The sequence below is a fragment of the Apteryx mantelli genome, chromosome 1 (genome assembly GCF_036417845.1).
Source record: "Apteryx mantelli isolate bAptMan1 chromosome 1, bAptMan1.hap1, whole genome shotgun sequence".
NCBI lineage: Eukaryota > Metazoa > Chordata > Aves > Apterygiformes > Apterygidae > Apteryx > Apteryx mantelli.
The window spans coordinates 12,788,866-12,812,034 of NC_089978.1; the positions used below are offsets into that span (position 1 = coordinate 12,788,866).

General features: G+C 39.7%; 1 protein-coding gene across 1 annotated transcript in view; it reads right to left on the reverse strand.

The window, feature by feature from the left end:
- Positions 1-23,169, reverse strand: part of SLC36A4 (solute carrier family 36 member 4) — a 131,679-nt gene that overhangs the window by 45,568 nt on the left and 62,942 nt on the right. The window lies entirely within an intron of this gene.

Genomic DNA, 23,169 nt, shown 5'->3' on the forward strand with positions numbered 1-23,169 from the left:
CAGGAAGAGAGAGAATGATTTTTTAGTTGAGGCAACTGAATATTGCTCTGGAGAACTGCCTCCAAGTTCCTAAGTAACTCACCCAATATCTCTTATGCCAACTTAGCTCATCAGTAATTGTTTGTGGGCGTCAGACTTTCCAGTGTCTGATTTGAGGAAGTGCAGAGCACTTGCAGATGCAGCTGACGTCAATAGAAGCTCTGCTTTGAACCTACATAAACAGCTACATTACATTACATAATGCTAAATATTCTGAAAAATCATATTCTGAATGTTTAAAATTGGACACTTATAACCAAAGAACGTGGTTGACCTTAGTTTTTCTAGCCTTAACTCTCCATATTCACTTTTCTTATACAAAACTGTGAAAACACATTAGTGTTTGCGATGCAGTCAAAAACTTGTGCAATGAAAAAGCATTTGGAAACAAGTGAATTTTCAGACTACATTTGAATAGTTATGGAATAAGATAACTATTTGCAGTTTAATTAAGCACCATCCATACTACACCCTGAATGAGGGAAATATTATATAGAAAAATACAATTACAAAATTCCAGCCATGACAAGTATCGCTGAATGACAAGGGAAATCAGAAGTGTCTTTGATAAATAAAATATCTATGTAGAATCAGAAATGACTGAGTATAAACATGCAAAATAAAAAAATGCTAAATATATATATTACCTGGGGAAACTATTTTGCATTGGAGTTGATATTTCTGTAATTAGTTGTTGACACCCTATTTTTTAATTAATCTTAGCTGAAGAATTCCATAAATGGCTTATAGTGACAGTGGACATTAAGGATTCCTAGTTCCTGTCATTATCAAAACATATCATGAGAATAAACACACAGCTACAGTGAGTCTAACACAATCTATTCTCTAAAATTTTAAGAGTGCTCAGCTCCACTATTCAAATATATCCCAGCCTACTGGGATATCCCAGTATATCCCATGAATGCTGCTGTGCCTTCTTGTTATCCTGAAACACTCCAGACTAAGTGGTTGCCTTCAGAGCTGAACCTAAGGCAAGTGAGGAGGCGGCTGCTGAACTAAACCCCACACAAGCACTCAGTGCCACTGTAGGAAGTCTATAGGTTATCTCTTTCTCATTATTTTGTCCAAATGAGAGATGACTTCTCTCTTGCCTGCTCATAATATAAAAGTGACTTCTTGCTTCTTCATCCAATACCTAAACAGTTTCAGTGATTTACATCTCTTCTTCTCAAAATCTTATTTTTCTTCCTATCTGTTACAAATTAAGTATTCCAGGTTTGGTTAGAGGAACATTACCTTTACTATTCAAAGCATGTTATGGGATGCTGATCCCCCCACCTTTCCTTCTCATCTTCCTGCAAGGAAGTCTTTCATATTTCAGCTTTAACTAACTCCTTCCCCATAAATAAAACACACACACATCAAAATATTTTGTTGTTACAGTATTTCCTATATTATGTATCACAAAAAGCATCCATTGTAAATCAGCTCTGTCACACTGGTGACCCCCAGTGCACTATTAGCTTTGTCTACAGCTTGCACAAAGCACCCAGAGATAACAGTACATAGTTGTACAGATGACCAACTTGGTAAACGGTGCTTTCCAAACTATTTCCTCTGCCTTTTCCCCACAAAAGCTATTTCTATCAGTGATAACGGTCACAACCAGCTTTACCTTACTACTCATTTCTGGCAAAAACATAAATCATGCATACCCTCATAAACACCCTTAATGGATGCAATTTCCACATAACTACTAATAGAACGCAATTCAACTATTTCATCTAGAATGCCTCATAGCAACAACAGATGGGGTACTATCCATCACTAGCTGCTAAATAAAAGCTCTTAACCCACATCTGCTTACCAGAAAGATCACGGATGTCTGTCACAGTGCACTGCCTTTATTAACTCACTTATTAGAAGATAAGGCGGACAGTTGTAGTTGCAGGACGAATAAGCAAGCAGTACATTATCTTATCCATGGTCCAGAGCATGGAATATTAGATGAGTCATACACACAGGAACAAAATAGGAATAAATAAATATTACTTTTAAAAACATAGTATCATTATACTTCCCTAATATCTCATATGATTCAGCTGTAAAATAGGCCTTTATGCGAGAATTTCATTTTAAAATGTATTAGCAGAAGTCAGGGCTGAGATGTCATATCTAATTTACAGCATTTTCCTGGGAGCAGCATAAAACCAGTTTGGAGCAGCTGATAGGGAAAAACAGATTTGATTATATATGAATGTTAAGCATAAGAGTATAGCAGGGCTACAAGCAGACTAAATTAGAGTTACCATTAAGACAGACTGATAGGATAAAACTCCTGGAAAATAATAACACATCTGAACTCAGTACTAATTCTTTTTTGCCCTACAAATAAGTAAATCATGCATGATATTCATAAATAATTGTTACCAACAGATATTTAGTAAGAATTGTTCACACCGCTATGAGTACCTAAGAAATGCTTACAACTGGCATTATAGTTGAGAATATATCTGGAATATTACATGCATAAGTAAGTGGTTTATTCTCAGCTCAAAACATGGTGAGTTAGATGCACAATTCTTACACATATTATGGGAAACATTCATTAACTCGGTATTCCTGAAAAAACACAAGTGTTGTGGGGTAACAGTACAATTTAGTTACTGTAAGTAACACCAGTAAACAAGCTAAGCAGATATAGAATCCTTAAAAATGAAATACTGGCATTGAAAGAATTATTCAGGGAAAAAAATTCTTGATTTTATGGCTTTTTTAGGTATATCTAGTTTAGTTAATATTTTACCATATAGTCAAACTTGGGATAAATAAGCCAAAATCTTGAGACTTTAAATAAACTTTTTAAATTTTATGCGTGGCTCAACTTTCTGTGAAATAAGTGAATGCAATCCACCGCAATGTCTAGTATAGATAATTCTCAAAAATTTTGACTGCAATTTCTACATTGCCATAGATATGCATTTAATTTCACATTCAGAGCAATAAGACTAGATTTTTGCTCGAGAGAAGATGAAATCCCATAAAAAGAGCTGTTTGGTGACAATAACTACATTACAAAGATCACACCCAAAATCCTATGTCCAGTTTTGGGCCTCCCAATATAAGACAGACACTGATGGACTGGAGTGAGATCTGCAAAGAGCCAAGATGGTCGGGAGGCTGGAGTATTTGCCCTATGAGGAGAAGCTGACAGAACTGAGCTTAATCATACTGGAGAAGAGAAGGCTGAGGGGGGACCTAATAGCTGTCTCCCAGTACCTAAGAGGAGGCTACTGAGAAGACAGAGCCAGGCTTCTTACTGAAGACAAGTGTAAAGACAAGAGACTATGGTCATAACAACAAAACAGGGGAGTTGCTGACTTGAGATAAGGCCAAAAAGAGTTTCACCACAGGGACAGTTGAGCACTAGAACAGCTTGCCCAGAGAGGTTGCGGACTCTCCATCCTTGGAGGTTTTCAAGACCCAACTGGACAAAGCCCCAAGCAACGTGGTCTCAACTCAGACAGTGACCCAGCTTTGAGTAGTAGGTTAGACTAAATAAATTCCTAAGGTCACTTCCATACTAAATTGGATACTACAATTTTAGAAGGCAGACAGAGTCTCCTGTCAGATTTCTCTTGTCCCCATGACACTTATTGATGGTAATGTCATCCATACCAAAAACACAGGTTACAACCACAAAATTGAGTAGATATGCATTGCCTGTGAATAATGATCTCCTGTTCATGCTCTATATCTGCATTAATTTCATGGCTTTATGTTACATTTCACAGACTACAAAAGGAGCTGCAGGAAACAAATTCATAAGTAATCTTACAGATTCTTCTCAACTTGTAAGTGCCAGAAGATGAACAGTAGAAAACTGCAGATGTGGCTACCCAAGCAAATAAATATTGAGGCCTTGCAGAATTCTGGTTCACCTTCTACAGGAAAATAATGCCGCAGGTTTTGGATAGCCTCCATTTCAGAAAAAGGAAGACAAATCTCCTGAAAAAATGGCCTGGAAACAAATTAGCTAAAAATGTGTAAGGTAATAGCAAAGTAAAATAGTAAGTAGTAGGGAAAAAAAATTATCAAGGAAAATGAAGGGAAGGCTGTTTTGATGGCCTACACATTATTTACTACAATAAATCTAAAAAGTATTACAAGAACCTGGTCAGGCTGCAATATTAAGAATCAATCACTACACATAGGTTAGGAAGAATGAGACTCACAAAGAGGACAGAAAAAAAGAAACAGTACTTATGTCACAGGTGCCTGTTTCTGGGTCTCCAGCAACACGGAAACAAATCATCGTGAATGTTTATGAGGAAAGTTCTGATAGATAAGTACAAGTTTGCAAATGAACTGGTGCCACAAAGAGTGATCAGCTTCTTAAAAAAAAAAAAAATGACTGCAAGGAAGAACTGCTTTAGTATGAGATATTTTCAATTAAATTTAGTGTGTCTTGGATATCATCATGCCAGTACTAATATACCATAGACTCTCTAGAATTAAAGATAAGCATTACCTAATTGAAAAATGTTGCATCCAAAAAGGAAGAATTCAGTTTTAGCTCTCATTTTAATCAAAAAGAAATTGATCTCTGAACTACTCATTAATGATAGATTAGTGATCATGTCTATCCAGTGATGAACCATGAAAATATGACAGAATAATCAAAATCAAACAAAAAAGAGGAAGTGTTTCAGCAATATTTCTGATCAGTATTTCAGAGAAAAGACCAATAATCTTTGTGAAACAACGATCAAAGTACTTTCATTCTAACAATTTAACAGCCATCTAGGATTTTAAACAGACAGGAAAGATATCTTAACATCAGGAGGACCCACATAAAAAGCATGCAAGTGTTTTAAATGAGCTAGATAAGGACTTCTGTGAACAATAATCAGCTTTTTGGTGAATTTTGATACATTGGAAACTATATACATGGAAGATTATATAGGATAATTGTAGGCCTATCATCTTCATAATAATCTCAAACTGAAGGAACTGTCAATCCTGGGAGACCTCTACAAAGAATTCAGAGAGATAATATGAAATTCTATGAAAAACAGATCTTACCAAGCTATCTGCTTTAATTAGATGTGAATTTTGATAAAAATATCGATGATGATGTAGTCTACATAGACTTCTGTAAGACATTTGATTAAGTATCGCATGACATTATGATTAACAAAGTATAAGGATAGAAAAATTTCTATCTTTAATGGAATATATTCACATGTTAGAATTGTTCTTACAAAGTAAGCCTCCAAATTTGGTTAAGAACAGGGAGTAACTATTGAACAACTATTTCCAGTGAAAAGTCAGTTCTTGAACTTCAGTCACGTAACACTTTTAATCTCAGAATGGGAAGAAAAACTTTACTGTCAGAGATTACAGTTACTGGGGGAAGTGAGGAAAGCAGAGAAAGCCTCAGGACTCCTAGCCTAGACAGAACGACTTTGCTTTACTGTGCTGGGAACCACGGCAGCTACCCAGGCGCACATGAGGCCAATATACCAGAAGTGCAAATGTGATCATAAATTTGAAAGAGTGTAACTGAAAATAGAGAAGTTATTGTACCGTCCTTAGAAATGTTTCTCTTTTAGCAGACACAAGAGACTGTAATAGTATTAGAAAAGATTCTCTTATACTCTACGTAAGAAGGATTTTCTTAAGTAAGAAGGATGAGAAAGTGCATCCTACATTTGGTCTATTTAGTTTACCAAAGAGTAGGTCAACTATAATATAATTATGGTCTGCTTGTACCAACAAGTGGAACAAAAATGTGTTAAGGAAGGGTCCGTAAGTCTAGTAGACAAAAGATAAGCAAGCACAGTAACTGGAAGTTGAGGCTTGATAAATACAGCATGGAAAAGGAAACTTTCTAAATAAACAAACAAAACTGTGAGGGTAGTAAATCACTAGTTATCTTTTTAATCAAGACTGCTATGCCCTACTTCCAGCATTTTTTCCCTTCCTTGAAACAGATACAAGCAGAGCTACACAGGATATCAGACTGGATGGTTCTTCTAACCATAAAAAAAGCCACAGAGAGAGGCATTTCTAAAGCACTTATCGACTCATGGAAAGATGCACTACAAGACCAAAAACGCTATGGGTCTTGGCCCCATTTCTTATTCTGAAGAAATGTTAATATTGGTAAGCAATTCACAATTTCTAATTCTACCACATCATACTGTTCTACCTTTGGTAGACAGGTTATTTATCAGTACTCTATATTTTATTTAGTATAAAGCTGAATAAGGATTAAATCTAGGATCTCCAGAACAACAGAGCCACAGAAATGAATTATTTTAGTTTTTAACATTCATGACACTTTTTTAACCTCAGCTCACTGCTCTGCAATTTCGTTTTATCTCAGTAAATACTGTATCAGATTGAATTTAAAAAAAAAATGACTTCACCGTACAAACAGGGCTTTAACTTAACCAATAATATCCAAAATGATTACACTGTTTTCCCAAGAGTGACAAATCTAGAATAGTTCCTTATGCAATCAAAACTCATTCAGGTCTCTGAGCAGCACATTCTTTCTACTTAACATTTCCACAAAATATGGCTTCTAGGTGACAACCTCAAAACAAGATCAAAATTTTAAATCAAAATCCAAATACATTTAGAATGTATCATTTTACATTTAACCTAATAGTAAATTCTTCTAGCCAACTCTACACTTTTAAGTGAGACTTTTTTAATTAAACTCTTATCATGTTCTCAGTGGCGCATTTTGCAGCAAGTACTTATTTCCACACTCCAATAAGATATATATTCTATAACTATCAAATAGGGATAATTAAAGGAAACATAAATCAGGTAATTATAGCACCCTTAGCCAAACTTCTCAGACTTCAGATCTATAATATATTATGTCAAGTTGATTACTGGTCACATAACAAAATGGCTCACTCCACGTGATTATGATACTAATAAACTTCTGGTTCTTTGTCTGATATTACAGATGAATTCTGACAGACAATTAAAGCAAAGAGAAACATAAAATAAAGCAAAAAGCACAAACGTAAAGGGAAACAAATAAAATAAACCCAGGGAAGCTGTAAAACAAATGGGTCCTAGGATAACAGAGAACAAGAGATCGAGTGGCTTTGCCAAAAATAAATAGTAAAAAAAAAAAAAAAAAGGTAGTAGAGATCTGAAAGGTCAAGGAGGATGCAATTAGAAAGACCATGGGCAGTACCAGAAGAGTGAAAAGTATAGTTCACAGAAGTAGAGCTGTGCAAAAGATCAAAAAAGTACCATCTGATCTTGATCCAGGAAATAGAGGAATGTAGCACAGACTGCAGAGGAAGAGGTGTGACAAGATGACAGGAATTCTGGTAACCTGGGTGAAGAGAGGAGGCACTGCGAGCCAGAGAAGGGGCAATGAGGGCTGTCAGTGTGAGACCCTAAGACAAAAGAAGCAGATTTACTAGTAACACAGAGGGCAATCAGACACCATAATACATTATAAATCATGTCAGTGGTAAACAAGGGGCTGGAAGTTGCAAATGGGAGAACAAAAATCTGAATACTTACCACAGTGTATAAAATATGGCATATATGTGCTAGTTAGGCTATAGCAGAGTGAGACTTTCATTCTGTGTATTGATTATCAGAGGATATAACTGTTAAAAATAGCTCTAGTAAGTACCAGCTCTATGAAGCGCATTCCTACTAGCAGCAGCTGTCTAATTCAGATTATAGAGATGTAAGAGTAATCAAAAACCTAATGAATAGCTATGCACGTTTAGTCAGCCCTCCCAACCCGCCATGCTCACAAAACTGTTAAAAAGGCAAAAAGATGCACAGAGATCCCACTCTACCCTGTTCTCAGGGACAGCAGCCCACAGCAAGTAGCCTATAAGCAATACTTAACCATTATAAACTAAATCTCTTGAGATATCATGGTTCAGAATACAGAATAATCAACCAGATAAATTGGACTTATCTAAAAAATTATCTAAAAAAAAAAGAAAGAAAAAAAATGTCCCCAGTCTCCCCTTTCTGCCAGCTCCCCTCCACCACACTGTGGGGTCATATAATCCATAAACTTCTGCCCAGGAATCAAATGATATAATCATCCACGGCAAATTTACACGTACGAATTAAATTGTCCTGGCATAAGAATAAGAATGAGCCAGATTCTGAAAAAAAAGAAAAAAAGAAGTTATGGTGAAATCCACCTGCTGAAAGCTTGGCCTAATATATGCATACTTAATACCACTGTATTGTGCATGCAGCTTTAAAGCGATGAATTATTTTCCATATCCTTTATTAATCATTTGACTGGAAGTATCATAGCAGAGCTACTGAAGTTGAAAAAAATTCTGAATTTTGAGAAACAGAAATGATTTTATATATTCTTGAAGATATTCTGGCCTAAATGACAACAGATAAATCACATTATGAAACATCTTCCCTTTTAAAGCCTTTTTTTCAACAGCAAGTTTCTTATGGAAGTATTGGAGTTTGTCCATTTTATAGGAGTATTTGTATAGGAGGCAGTATTAGGATTATTTGTTGTTATTGAGATTCTAATAATACAGTTTAGCATGCTTTCAGCAGCTTTCAACAGACTTCCTAAAAACAACGCATCATCATCACTCCTTAACTTAAAAAGTACGGGCTGAGTTTGCCTTACAGGAAATATATGCACAAATAATCCAAAAAGAAATAGCCTATGTTAGCATTTTCTTCCAGATTGAGTGGCAACATCAAAAGAACCTCTTTTCTCACGGATTTCTATCTTTTATCCTAAACTTCTTCCCTCCATTTCTCTTCCAAATGTCCCTACAGCCCTCCCAAAAGGCAACAGATATTACACTATATTACTAGTCCCGAGTTAACCGTTCAGGCTAAACAGCTAATGCTGGACAGAACATATAATGTTAAATTCTACCTGTCTGGAAACACCAAGTTCTCCAGCCTTTATTTAGACAATTTTTTTGAAAAACTTGTATCAATCCAATCATAATTAAGACCACAAGCCTTTTTTCAAAAATGGCTGAAAAGTTTGAAGCTAGCCATGCTTTCAGTACAAGGCTGGACTAGATGACTTTCAAAGTTCCCTGCCAGCCTAAATTCTATTATTCTATGATTTTAAAAGTTACTTACAGGGGGATACACAGGTGGGAAAATTGTATAGACCTGTTCCTTCAGAAACCTGACTTCAAACAAACTAGTCTTAAGTTGTGGAAATTACGCTTTAAATTCATCAATCAATCACTGGAGCTGTCTTCTTATCTGACTTGACACACATCCCTTGAGAACCTCTAATTATTTTTTATTAAAAGGTTTCACAGAGTGAAGGCATCAAGCTGAAGTATAAACTAACTCATTACAGTTGGGGCAAGTGACTCTACAGGAAGTAATTGCTTATGGTTTTTTTCTGTCCTGGATTCTTCTTTGCCATACAAAACAACCTTGGCATTTGTTATCTGCTTTCTACTTTTCCCTTATAAGCTGCTAGTATGCTTGAATATAATACCTTGTACTTTAAGTAGAACGCAAAAGGCAGTAAGTTTCTTCATCCTCTCTGCAAATCATTCACATTTACAAGATACAGAATGCAGACTTTAAGAAAATAGGAAAAAATACTTTATGAAAAAAATTACTTTAAAAAGATAATTTCAAATATTGATTTTAACACTGCAAAAACTGGTTAGCCATTCAAAACTTAAGCACAAGTATTTGCAGATTTGGATATATAACCTTGGACGATATTTTATATACCACAAATGTAATATTACTGTAAAAACCTTAACTGGTTGTCACATTCTACAAGACTGTAAAACAAAACTTAAAAAAATCTGTCATCCAGCTTTTAAGAACATTTCTCCAATAATTTTTCCTCACCTCTTCCCAGGAAAGACCAATATTACTTTCTCTGACATGCCAGAAAGAAGGAAAACCTGATATATGGAAAGTGTATAATTTCTAAAAGACCACTGCAGAATAATAAAAAATAAACCAGTTGGCATCAACAAAGTTCTTTTGGAAGATGGAGGAGATGGTTGAAATGACTCAAAAAAATATAATAGGTACGGTACATTAATTCAAGTGTAATTTTAAACAGGTGTTGAATTACATGCTATACATAATTATTTTACATGGATTTTTCACAGCTTAAGCTGTGAAGATTTAATTTTCCTTAAAAACATTATATCCATATTGATTTAGATGGAAGAGATTTGTCAAATTCAGCTCCCTAATATTATTATACTTTCCTCATCCTTCAAAGTCTATAATTCATTACCTGGCCAAAGTCTCCTCAATTTAGAAACGACCAGAGGCAGCCAAGACAGAACTACTGCACAGATCCTAACAGCTGTAAACCATTTCAGATATGCATAAGAAACATGCACTCCACTTAGCTTTGCTCGGACCAATTACATCGTTGTTTCCATAGTAATAAGCTTCAAAGGAAAAAACTACAGAATATAAAAATACCTACAAGCAAGCAAAGTAAAATAACTGTGTGACACCCGTGCTGTTCAAGATAACAAGAGGTCTGACTAGACAGTCACACCACTAGTCTGGGCAGTCCTGGCTAATTGATTCTCAGTGCCAAAGGTCTCTTAATTTCCAAAAGCTATTGCCAAAATGTAATCTGTGTAATTCCTTTATCTGCTTCATATCGTACCTTTAGAAAACAAGCCTTACAAGGTACCCTAGTACCCAACAGAAGGCAGAGGACACCTCTGTCCTAAAAGCCAACCAAGTTAATTTTTTGACTCAAGTTGCAGAAATCTCAGTTTGCTGTCTTACATTGACTGTCTTGATGAGCCATGCCGTGTTTGGACAACTACACGGCCAAGCTACTTGTCCTCATGAAAGCAATTTTATTTCTGTTACTTAAGATTCATTACATACATAGAACTGTTTTGAAATTTGGTAAATCACCACAAGGCAAATATGGGAATATTTACTAAGGAGAATTTTAAAACTGACTTGCTCCAAAAGAACACAGAAATAAAATGAAGTACTATATACTTTTCTAGTCACATATCCCAAACTACCTCCAGCTCCTCATTTGCTTCTGTGGGCCACAGTACCAGAATGCATTCCTTGTGGTCAGCAGTGCCGTCATCTGCAATTACACAACATGCGAGATACAAACCTTAGCACAAAAACACCCGAGGAGATTCAGTTGGACGAAAAAGCTTATGAAGGTAAAAATAAATCACAAGAACAATTCTGTTCTTACAGCGACCCCCTTATCATCAGCAAAGTGGAAAACCACCAAAAAAACCCATTCGTCTGAGAAGTCAGTAAACACGCAAAGGTTTGCTTCCTAAACCAGTCAGCCCGTGGTGAACAGACTCTTAACATATAGGTGCTACTCTAATCTGACAATTCCTCTAAATCTTTCTTTGCTAGAAAACTGTCTTTCCTATGAAAGAGCAGTTTTCAGCACAGCATCGGCACATTTCTAATCTCTCCGTTTAAGTTCTCTTACTAGAATCACTCTGAAACACTGCCCCAAATATCAGCCAAAATGGTACATGAATTAAGGTTTCCGAATCCAAATACAGAATCAAAGCACCCAGTGTATCTACCAAACACCACAAAGGCCAGACAAGGCAAACTATTATTACTAACGAACAGTTATAGTCAGAAACTTAGAGGAAACACATATTTTGGCATCCCCTACAGCTTTAGTAACTCAAACTGCAGGTGGTCTATATTCAGTCATTTTGTCAAAACTGTCCTGTGACAATATGCTGTATCAGTAGGTAGGACATTCACCTGAAACACTGTGGGAATACACAAAACTTCAAAGAAGTCTGTTGCAATAGTTACGCTTATCATTAAAAATGGACTGCCTGGTATTGTAAGAGCATTAGGTACTCGCACTTTGCTTTATCATAGAAATGCCTTGCTAACGACTTACCAGTTTATAGGACAGTACTGTGATTCAAGAAAATTTTTACTGAAGCAGAAAATACAGCCTCGAAAAGCACGCAGACAGGGGCTAATTGAACATGCGCCAACTAAGACCCATCTAGCATGCAAATATGACTATGAGTCAATCATGTCCCCCCCCCCATAAACAGGGGGCAGCCCAGAGCCCCTTGAGCTCTCCTGCACGGCAGCGGGCTGCACTGCTGAACCTCCCCTTGAGCAGGGACACCTCTCAAGGTTACTCCTTGAGGTTGAGAGATTCCTTACCCGCGACAGATCCTCGGTAAGTGATTAATAGCATGATGAAACTTTGCGAACTGTGTGAAACTTTGCTGAGTTATATCTCTGATTAATTGTGCACATAATCCCTTAGACATAAACCGTTGACCAAGTCTGAGACTAGGATCGGATCCAGCCACACCTAGGCTCCTTTCTGAAGGAGTTTAGAAAGCAAGGGGGTCCAGTCTGAACCTCGTGACTCAACAGGAGGGTCTCTTTCGCACACACTCCTTTAGACATGTTGGGCAAGTGAAGAGTTAACAGGACTGAAAAAGTCTGCCAACTGATATGCTCAAGGCTGCAGACTAGAAGAGCTAACGGCTGAAGAACTCTGCAGCCCGACAAGGCCAAGGAATCTGCATGGACCCACAGGGAGGGGAGAAGCGATATGGAGGTGTTGTGGTCTTGCCTCATTAGCAGGGTCCTTCCAAGCAGACACACAGTCCTCTTGTTATGAAACTCGCAGAGGTCAGCAAAAGCAGTGTTTGCCCAGAGTCCCAGCCGTATAAAAAGAGACTTGGCAGCTAAGAGAGTTTGAGCAGGGACGGGAACGTGACCTGACCATCCCCTCCGGCTGGACCATATTTCCCCCCCCCCGCCCTTTTCCTGGGACGCTGGGTTAAGGTAACTCCTCAAGGTTGAGAGCCCTCTCACTAAGAGAGTGAACAAGAAAGCTTTCAAGTAGGGATAAGCAGTGCTTCCAATTACTAGTGCAGTAACTGACAGTTTCAGGTTATCCTTTCTAAATTAGTAAACGCATTATTTCGGGCTATCCTTTCTGAATCAGTAATCGATGATTTTGGGCTATCCTTTTTTGGGCTATCCTTTCTGAATCAGTAATCGATGATTTTGGGCTATCCTTTTTTGGGCTATCCTTTTCAAATTAGTAATCGCATTATTTTAATGGGTGTTACTAATCTAAGAGCCTGCGTGAGGAAGTAAACATAGTTTTTTTATTACATTACTGTCTCAGTCGTTACTATCAAACCTTCATAGCGTGACAAGACATAAACTGTTGACCAAGTCTGGGACTAGGATTGGATCCAGCCGCACCCAGGCTCCTCTCAGAAGGAGTTTATAAAGCAAGGGGGTCCTTTCTGAACCTCGTGACTCAACGGGAGGGTCTCCGTTGCACGTGCATCTGACCCTGTCCTTCATGCAGTAAATATCTGAGCGAACCTTGCCAATCGAACCTTGTTGAATCATTCTTATTTACGATTGAACTTTGTTTAGTCGCTATCTTACCGCATTAAACATAGTGCTGCTTCCCTCTTACAAGCGAGGTGCATCACTTCTCTATGACAAACATGGGTTGTTCTGCTGATTAGTGAATCAGATCTGCTTTTTTTCTGATCCAGTGCCAGAGCCAGCAAAAGAAAAAAAGGTTGAATTACATGCCAGGGTAGGAAAAAGAGATATGGAGGGAAGAGAAGAGTAAAATATCCTCTTTTCATAAGGGCTGAGCTGTTAATCCGACTTATCTGAATTATAAAATAACACCCTATAGATATTCCTGTTCTTCCCTCCATCTCCTGAACTTTGGAATGCAGCTCTTTGACTTGTCTCAGGACAAGTCACAATGCAAACAACCTCTAGGAAAAGTTCTAAATTTAAAAAAAGGAAGGTTTGGGAAATTTTTATGCCAGATCTGTTCCTTCATTCATTTCACAGCATGATCCTAAGAACAGTTATGCCAGCATAACCACAACACAGGAAAAAGGTGCTCTGAGCAAAGGCACGAATGGAGAAAAATCCATAGGCTGTACTTGCTGACAAAGGAATAAATTGTTCATCACTCACATGTGTATCCTACCGATTCAAAAGTTCGGTTCTGTGAGAAAATAAATTCACAACTCTGCCCTGTAAGGTCACCATGTGCCATTTCAGACCTGTACCTACTGCTTTAAAACCAGTAAATAATTAACACTAACAATAAAGCAATGACAAAAAATTATTCATTACTACTGTTCCACATTAAAGTGTCCCCAAAATTCTGCAATTTTGTACTCCAGCCCCAGAGATATTCAGTTTTTTTGATTCACAGCAACAAGAATATCAAACTGATGAATCCTTGAACATTATCCTGAAAAGGTAAGGATTAAAAAGTGAATGGGATATCATTTGTCATACAGCTCTTCAATCACTAAGTTAACTATTCAATTTATCTGTCACTAATGTTACCTTTAAAATAAACAAACACTTATCAAAAAATTCTAATACATGCCCACTTCTATGGAAATGCTGTCACTTAATCCTAAATACATATATTAAAATCTATTCAGATCTTAAAATTCCTTCATCTTACCTACACTGCAGCTATTCTAAATAAGTTTTTTGTTGGCCCAATGTTGTTAGCTGATAAACATCATGTTATCTTGTATCTAATCGTTGAGCATCAAGAACTGTTCTTTTCTAAAACCAAGTACAGTTAAAATGGGGAAATATTTAGACAAGCACAACTGAAAGTTCAGCTGAATAATGAATTTATTCTCTTGGTAAAATTATACAGCAGGCTCAGGCTAATCTTTTTTTTAATGGAAAGCAGCTCACTAAAAAGCTCAGTTCACGCTCAGCTGGATCAGCCATTCAATTAAATCTTTTTCATTTCGAGCTAACAATCAAAACAGCTGACAATTCTACTAATATCTCCACATCCATATTCAAATACAATATTTCTTCATTTTCCTTTTAAGAGCCGCACTATGGCTTCTGCAATACAGCTCTAAATTAAGCTATTTGTAAAAAACATCTATATTTGTTGTGCAGATAAAAGATCCTATTACCTCTGAACTCCAATTTTCTCCATTATATAACTAAATTTCAGCAGCTTTTATCAATTCAAAAGAAAATTATTTCACTATCTTGAAAATAACATGTTAAAAACACCTCTTTCTTTAAAAACTAAGTATTGCTTAATTTTTTCATCTTTATTTTCATTCCTTTACTTCTTTGTGGATTTGCTGCCACCATTCAGATGAATAAGATTTTCTCAGTACTTCATTTTTCTGTAATTCTTCTAACACGTCCAGAATGCACAACTTAATCTTTAATCCCTTTCTGGCAGGAGACACATGGGTAAGATTTTCACAGAATCGCTGAGGTTGGAAGGGACCTCTGGAGATCATCTAGTCCAACACCCCTGCTCAAGCAGGGTCACCTAGAGCACATTGCACAGGATCGTTTCCAGGCAGCTTTTGAATATCTCCAGAGAAGGAGACTCCACCACCTCTCTGGGCAACCTGTTCCAGTGCTCTGTCACCCTCACAGCGAAGAAGTTTTTCCTCATGTTCAGATGGAAGTGTCTGTGTTTCAGTTTGTGCCCGTTGCCTCTTGTCCTGTCGCTGGGCAACACTGAAAATAGTCCGGCTCCATCCTCTTGACACCCTCCCTTCAGATATTTGTACACATTAATAAGCTCCATTCTCAGCCTTCTCTTCTCCAGGCTAAACAGGCCCAGCTCTCTCAGCCTTTCCTCATAAGAGAGATGCTCCAGGCCCCTAATCATCTTTGTAGCCCTTCGCTGCACTTGCTCCAGTAGTGCCACATCCCTCTTGTACTGGGGAGCCCAGAACTGGACGCAGTACTCCAGATGTGGCCTCACCAGGGCTGAGTAGAGGGGGAGAATCACCTCCCTCGACCTGCTGGCAACACTCTTCCTGATGCACCCCAGGACACCATTGGCCTTCTTGGCCACAAGGGCACATTGCTGCCTCATGGTTAACTTGGTGTCCACCAGCACGCCCAGGTCCTTCTCGGCAGAGCTGCTTTCCAGCAGGTCAACCCCCAGCCTGTACTGGTGCATGGGGTTATTCCTCCCTAGGTGCAGGACCATGCGCTTGCCTTTGTTGAACTTCATGAGGTTCCTCTCCACCAAGCTCTCCAGCCTGTCCAGGTCTCTCTGAATGGCAGCACAACCTTCTGAGGTATCAGCCACTCCTCCCAGTTTGGTATCATCGGCAAACTTGCTGAGGGTGCACTCTGTCCCTTCATCCAGGTCATTGATGAAGAAGTTGAACAATATTGGACCCATTACTGACCCCTGGGGGACACTGCTAGCTACAGGCCTCCAACGAGACTCTGCGCCACTGATCACGACCCTCTGAGCTCTGCCATTCAGGCAGTTCTCAATCCACCTCACTGTCCACTCATCCAAACCACACTTCCTGAGCTTTTCTATGAGGATGTTATGGGAGACAGTGTCGAAAGCCTTGCTGAAGTTGAGGCAGACAACGTCCACTGCTCTCCCCTCATCTACCCAGCCAGTCATTCCGTCATAGAAGGCTATCAGATTGGTTAGGCATGATTTCTCCTTGGTGAAGCCATGCTGACTACTCCTGATCACCTTCTTGTCCATCGTGTGCTTGGAGATGGCCTCCAGGATGAGCTGCTCCATCACCTTTCCAGGGATGCAGGTGAGGCTGACTGGCCTGTAGTTCCCTGGGTCCTCCCTCTGGCCCTTTTTGAAGACTGGGGTGACACGGGCTTTCTTCCAGTCTTCAGGCACCTCTCCTGTTCTCCATGACCTTTCCAAGATGATGGAGAGTGGCCTAGCAATGACATCTGCCAGCTCCCTCAGCACTTGTGGGTGCATCCCATTGTGGTCCATGGATTTGTGGGTGTCAGGTTTGCTTAAATGATCTCTAACCCGATCCTCCTTGCCCAAGGGAATGTCTTCCTTTCTCCAGACTTTCTCTCTTGCCTCCAGGATCTGGGGTTCCTGAGGGCTGGCTTGAGCAGTAAAGACTGAAGCAAAGAAGGCATTCAGTAATTATGCCTTCTCTGTATCCTTCGTCACCAGGGCACCCACCCCATTCAGCAAAGGGCCCACATTTTCCCTAGTCTTCCTCTTGCTACTGAGGTATTTGAAGAAGCCCTTCTTGTTGTCCTTGACATCCCTTGCCACATTTAATTCCAAATGGGCCTTAGCCTTCCTCATCGCATCCCTGCAAACTCTGACAATGTTCCTATATTCCTCCCAAGTGGCCTGTCCCCCTTTCCACTTTCTGTATACTTCCTTCTTCTGGTTGAGTTTTGCCAGGAGCTCCTTGCTCATCCATGCAGGTCTCCTACCTCCTTTGCTTGACTTCCTACTCATAGGGATGCACTGCTCTTGAGCTTGGAGGAAGTGATGCTTGAATATTAACCAGCTCTCCTGAACGCCCCTTCCTTCTAGGGCCCTGACGCATGGGATTCCTCCAAGCAGGTCCCTGAAGAGGCCAAAGTTTGCTCTCCTCAAGTCCAGGGTTGCAATCCTACTTATTGCCCTACTTCCTCCTCGCAGGATCCTCAACTGCACCATCTCATGGCCACTGCAGCCAAGGCTGCCTCTGACCTTCACATCTCCAACCAGTCCTTCTTTGTTTGTTAGTACAAGGTGCAGCAGCACACCTCTCCTCCTTGGCTCCTCCACCACCTGTGTCAAGAAGTTGTCACCAATGCTCTGCAGGAACCTCCGGGACTGTTTGTGCCTAGCTGTGTTGTCTTTCCAGCAGATATCGGGGTGGTTGAAGTCCCCCATGAGAACCAGGGCCTGGGATCGTGAGGCTACTTCCAGCTGTCTGTAGAAGGCCTCATGAACTTCCTCTTCCTGATCAGGTGGCCTGTAGTAAACACCCACAACAGTGTCACCCATGCTAGCCTGCCCTTGAATCCTTACCCATAAGCTCTCGACTCGCTCTTCGTCTACCCCTAGGCACAGCTCCATACATTCCAGGTGCTCTCTCACATAAAGAGCAACTCCACCACCTCGCCTTCCTGGCCTTTCTTTCCTAAAAAGCACGTAGCCATCCATGACAGCACTCCAGTCACGCGAGCTATCCCACCATGTCTCTGTAATTGCAATGAGATCATGGCCCTGCGACTGCACACAGATCTCTAATTCTTCCTGCTTATTCCCCATGCTGTGTGCATTGGTGTACAGGCATTTCAGAGAGGTGACAGAGCATGCAGCTTTCCCAGGAGGGATACAAGAAGATCCTCCATAACCACGTCCCACGCTCACTTCCCCGGCTGCATGCACCTGCTGGAGGCATACCGACTTGAGCCACATTTTGCTGACTACCCTGTCTCTATAACTCTCCCCTTCCCCCATCTTTCCTAGTTTAAAGCCCTCCTTACCAGGCTGGCCAACCTGTTGGCAAAGACACGTGTGCCCCGCTTAGTGAGGTGGGTCCCATCTCTCCCAAGCAGTTGTCGATCTTCAGACAGGGTCCCACGGTCGTAGAAACCCTGCTGCCAACACCAGCGGCACAGCCAGTTGTTAACTTGGAAAATCCGTCTCCTCCTCCTCTCATCCATCCCCCTCACTGGCAGGATTGAGGAGAAGATGACCTGGGCTCCCAGACCCTTGACCACCATCCCCAGAGCTCTGAAATCCTGTTTGATCATTTCCAGTTTGCCCTTGGTGTCATTAGCGCCCACATGGAAGCGCAGCAGAGGGTAACAGTCCGAAGCACAGACAACCCTTGGCAGTCTTTGTATGACATCTCGCAATCAAGCCCCTGTCAGGCAACAAACCTCCCTAGACAAGAGGTCAGGTTGGCAGATAGGTTCCTCTGTCCCCTGCAGCAGGGAGTCACTCACAACAATCACTCGCCACTTCTTCCGGGTGTTCCCACAAGGCACAAGGTCTGTTGTCCCAGTTACTTCCCTTGCAGCCATGCCCAGCTCCTCCTCAGCCTGGAGGGCACTAAACCTGTTCCTCAATTACAAGTCCTCAGGAGGAGTAGGAGCCTTTCTCCTCCTACGAGAAGTGACCAGCTTCCAGCCGCCTTCTACAGTGTTATGATGTACCATTTCACACAGCACAGAGCCCTCCGGCAACTCCACTGCTGTGGGGGCTTGAGACTCCTGGAGCTGTACAGTCTCCGAGAATACCCTGTCTATCTCTTGCTCATCTTCTCAGACGCTACGCAGGCTACTGACTTCCTCCTGTAACTCCCTTACCTGATGACACAACTTGTCAACAGCAGCACACCTCCTGCAGGAGACCTGTCAGCCCAGGCCTCCTGGAGAGGCCCCAAGCATTCCCTGCAGCCTGAGACCTGTAGAGCTGCATCTGCTCTCAGAGGGTCTGTCTGGGTCCCAGCCTCTGACACAGCTGATGCAGCGACTCCAACAGCTACTGGGGAACGTGCTCTGCGGCGTGTCATGACCATACCTGAGGAAGTGTACAGTACCAGGATTGAAAGCGAAGGTGCCTTCTTACACCCTGCTGTGCAAACTGCTGCATCTGTTCGCTGTGTAAAATTTTGCTAGATAGGAGGTCAGAAACCTACATTTATATACCTCAGGAAAATTACATTCTTGCCTTGCACTAAAATTTTTAAAACACAATTTTCACAGAGAGACAGCAATAGAACCAAATATGTTTGATGCTATTTAGCCTCCATATGGACTAATGCTTGACAGTCAAAGCTCTTCATCTCTGGGTCTCCTCCCAGTCTCAGTGTGCTGAGCATATTTTGAAGTTTTTAAACACAAGAGAAAGGACTGTTTAGGCTCAGTAAAACCTCTCCAAAGTCTCCCCCTTCCAGGAATACCATGATCTTAGTGCTAGGTAAGCAGGAAGGAGTAAAAAATTCTCATGACATAACAGCAGCTTATTTCAAGCAATTCACTAAACAACATTCAGAAGGACTCACTTGGGTAGAAGGTTTTTGTCTCATTCTCCAAGACAATCTGGTCCTTCAAAAGATGAAGTGGAAACTTATACACATCTATGCAGTAAAGATCATAAGATATTAAAAGAACTGCAAAGTTTAAAAAATTCAACCAGGATGGTCCAGTTTCTTCAGAAGCAAATTGAAAAGCTTCATGCTGAAACGGTTTTTCCCACTCTGTGCAGTAGCCACAATGCTATCACATAACAGGCTCAGCAAACTGCTGAACCATGGCAAAATCTGGGCAGGAAGCCCAATCTTTATCCAAGTAGATGCAGCAAATGCAGATCCAAATTATCTTTGCGATATGCATTTTGAAGATGTAAAATCAGAGGAAATACTTTCATGATATAAAAATTCCACCCTGACAGATATTTCAAAGTACTGAAGTTGTCTGAAATTCAAATACTACAAACACAAAAAAAGATCTGTAAGGAAAATGAATGAAAAGCATTTACACTTTCCGCATTTATAACGGAACCTCCTGAAACTACAAGGATGTGAGGGGAGCATTGTACAATCTGAGCATGATCAAATCTGTTTCTGTCATCTTATGTGTTACAAAGACTTTTTATAGACTATTAGAGATGAGCTGAACGGACTCAAAGGACAACAGCCAACGAGTTGTCAGGCAGGAGCTGCAACTCACACAGCTGAAGATCATTAAGAGCATGTCTAGAAGACTCCTGCAGCAAGGAACTTCCAGGGATGCTGGTGGCCTGAGGGCAGGTCCACCACAGTGACCCTTGGCCGAGATTTCAATCACATTTCTGCCTGACTATCTGCATGACAACCTCCCACCTGCATTCATTAACTACAGAACACACAGTCTTCAACACTGCTCTGGACTATCACCAGAAATCTAGCTTATCGGTCCAGTCCCAGTGAACGCACAAGGTGCTCATCGGAGTTTGTAAAACAACTGTTTAGTGTTACAATTATGAAGCATCATACCAATCTGAAGGACCACACAAAATACATGGTGAAATCTAAGCAAAGATGAAGAGACGTACTTGCCTTGCAAAAGAAATGGAGAGAAATGTTCAATACCAAATGAAATGTAAACTCACTTCCCCCCTTTTCGTAAAATTCAAAAATATCTCACTTGTATTTTTACTAATGCAATACTAAGATGTCATTTTAATACTACATTAAATTGTAAGAAGAGATAAAAGCAGTAGGAAACAAACTCTGTCAAGTCATTTGCACTCAGTTTCCTTGTTCAAAAAGTATGAATAAGGGATTATAACCACAGGCAAGGCATGTTATTACCAGTCCAGCACTCTCACAGAAATCCCCTTTAGGGTTTGCTTTTACTTTGAATGAGAGTGGGGCAGAGTCCTGAAAGAGCTGTGAAGAACAGATCTAAAATTTCAGATAGCAGCTACTAATGCTGTTTTTAAATTTATTTGCAACTTCCTTTCTGATATAGCAATTTTTTTAATAGTTTTCATTACCAGTTCTGTCCAGGAAGAGAATCACGGTGATCACACTAATCACTTAGCAAAAAATGAACAACTGGCCTACTCCCAGAGTGACAACCATCCAACACACATTGCGTACTTCTCAAGAGCTGGGTTCATTTCTTCCTCCATTCAAAACTTTAAGGTTTGGTGGGACCACCAACATTAGGTGTCAAGTGAACTTTCCATAGCACACTTCAGATTAGGTCCCTTTTGCAAAACACTAGTAGAGGAAGAAGAATATACCAATCTAAAAATATATAATATACTTGTGACCATCCTTCTGCGATACTAAGTGTCCAAAAGCGGGCAACTAAATACACACAACCACAAGGCCTTTTCTTGGATGTATGTTGCATCTCCAATTGTCACATCCGTACTTAAAACAAACCAACCTCCCTCCCCCCAAAACAAACAAAAAAAACAAAACCCAACACTCTGCTGGCATCATCTCAGGATATTCATGTTCCCAGCAAAGCTTCTGATATACTTATGGAACAATGACTTCATAGATTTTCATGCAAATGAAATGCAAAACCCCAAAAAACTAATAATAATGAAAAGCCATCTGATTTTTCAAGTCTTCTCTTAATAAGCTAATGTGCTACAAGTTTATCTTTTTATAAAATTATTTTTAAACTGGCAGAATCAATGTATGACCCCTGAATGGTCCAGACATTACAACATATTCTGTCACTGATATCAAAAATATTTTCACTTTTAAAACTCAATTTAAAAGTTTGGAGGATTTTTTTTTTTTTTTAAATAAAGAAACATTTTCCAAATCATTTTAGGAACCATTTCCTGCATTTAGTGAAAGTGAAGCACTTTTTAAATCATTTCTGGATTATAACCAATGAAAACCAGCAAACAGAAGACGAGTGTAAGCGGGGGAGCTTGCACACGTCACTGTTGGTGAAAACATACTATTGAAACCCACATAGCAATTAAAATAGCTCTTTGCACAAAAGTTTTGCAACCCAAACCAGTACAAACACACATGGATAACAGCATACACAGATTTTGTACAAACCACTTGAAAAAGTTGAAATGACAACTAAGATAAACACTGCTGATCACACAACAGCCCCACAAATATCAAACATTTAGGAGTAAAATTTTAGTTGTACTTTTCTGTAAGTTCCTTCTAGCAAACAATTTAATATTCCCAAAGACTCCAGTTAAATCTGTAACATTTCAGCAAGGCCATTTTACAGATTCACATCACTGATAAGTTTCAATGTCACAAACTAGGGCCAACTTTAACTACATCTTTTCCACACCTTTTTTTTGAACAATGATATAACATTCACTTCACATTAAATAATTTAAAGTATTTATCTTGCCTTCAAAAAAGAAAGACCATTAGATGCTTTCTTGTAATGAACCAATGAAATATCTGAAAAATAACAATGCACAAATGTCTGAAAACTAAACAAAGGAAAAAAAAAAACTCATGCAAATACACTTCTGGGAAGAAGGGACTCACCATACTTGATGCTTTACTGGATTCTTCCTGTCCCCATTGACCCAGCCCTCTTTAATTATACCCAAGAGACACTGCCATTTTCAAGGACAGCTCACAATGTATCCCACCGTTGATTTGCTTCCAATTCTTCTTTTCACCTTGCACAGATTCCTCTTCCAGCTTTTAAAGCTAATTCTCTTTCTTTTTCTACTTCCTTTTCATGGAGATTGCTGCTCAGTTTTTGGCTTCCCAGTTTACCCACTAATTACAGAGCTCAGTAATAAAAGTAAGAGAAAAATTTAGAGCCAAATATCACGGAGTCATTGCCCCACAGAAGTCAGACAGGCAAATGTGCTTTTAAACCTAT